Source organism: Crocodylus porosus, unplaced genomic scaffold (genome assembly GCF_001723895.1).
Source record: "Crocodylus porosus isolate Cpor-Errol unplaced genomic scaffold, CroPor_comp1, whole genome shotgun sequence".
In the NCBI taxonomy this organism is placed as follows: domain Eukaryota; kingdom Metazoa; phylum Chordata; order Crocodylia; family Crocodylidae; genus Crocodylus; species Crocodylus porosus.
The window spans coordinates 60,477,492-60,478,825 of record NW_017728886.1 but is presented as its reverse complement, the minus strand read 5'-3'; positions in this window follow the sequence as shown (position 1 = coordinate 60,478,825).

Below are 1,334 nucleotides of genomic sequence, written 5' to 3'. Positions count from 1 at the left end.
CTAAAAAACAATTTCTTATTGTCTTTTACTTGGGTTGCCATCCTCAGCTCCATGGTAGCTTTGGCCTGTCTAACTGCCTCCCTACAAGCACGAGCAGAAGACGTATATTCCTCCTTGGTGATCTCTCCCTGTTTCCACTTTTTATGTGCTCCCCTTTTGGCCCTTAGTCTGCCCTGGATTTCTCTGGTCAGCCAGGGAAGCCTCCTGGCCCCTTTCCCTCTTTTACCTCTCACGGGGATCGTCTTTACAGCTGTACACAAAGATGTGGCATGATAGATGTTTGTGGCATGTCTACCTTGCTGACTCAAATGCTTGCAGAAACAATGTGCAGAATGTCAATAAAATGAGACGAGGATGCACCCAAAATTTTAGACACCAGAGGAAAAATTGAAAGAACTCAAACATATTTTTTTAAATACTTGCTTATTAAGGCAGTCTCATAATTCTTCAGGGCCCAGCTCATGAATTTTACACAGTTAGAACTGGCTGTGCAGAGTGAATAAAATCAGTACATGTAGAGGAATTATTTCAGCATTGTTATTTCTGGTCCTTAGAATCATTTTGTTGGTTCTCTGTTGTATTATAATTGCATTTAGGTTTGAGATAAAGCTGATAGTGAGGAATTGAAAGATGTTGGGAAGAGGTCCACTCTGAGGGCCACCAGATGCCTCATCATGACAAGTCCTTCTGCTGGTTCCAGTTGTGCCTTCTGAAACTACTGTCACAGAAATGTACATGTTTTTTGTTACACTTTGAACCATGCAGAATAATTTGCGATGGCAAATTCTAGATGCTGCTAATCCATGAAGACATTTCTGATGATAATTATTACATTAATTTATTGTCACTTATGCTATCACCAACTATGTTGACCTAAACAAAAAGTCTGATCGTAATTTTTATAGCAAAAGGGAGAAAGCTTTCAAGCTTTATCACAGCCAGAGAACAGACTATGGCATGTCTGCATTTAATTATGAGGTCTGAATCAATTAACACTTTGGCTCCACTTTGTTCTGCATTCCATGACTGGTTACAGAGCAAATACAGTTTTTAAAACACTTTCCATTAAAAATTTTTGGGAGATTGGTTGCAAGGATCTCCTATAACTGTATATGGGTAGGAAAGCTTATTTGTGGGAGAGAGCACCAGGGTAGAACCAGGACACTTGGGTTTTGTTCCTCTGTCAGTGTTCCCTTGAGACCATGGGAAAATCACTTAATCTACACTTTATCTCAGCTGCCCATCATTAAAGGTAGAATGTGCTTCATTGTTGTGCAGGCAAAATCTAATTGTGAAATGTTCTAATGCTATAATGACAGGTGCCACAGAAGGAA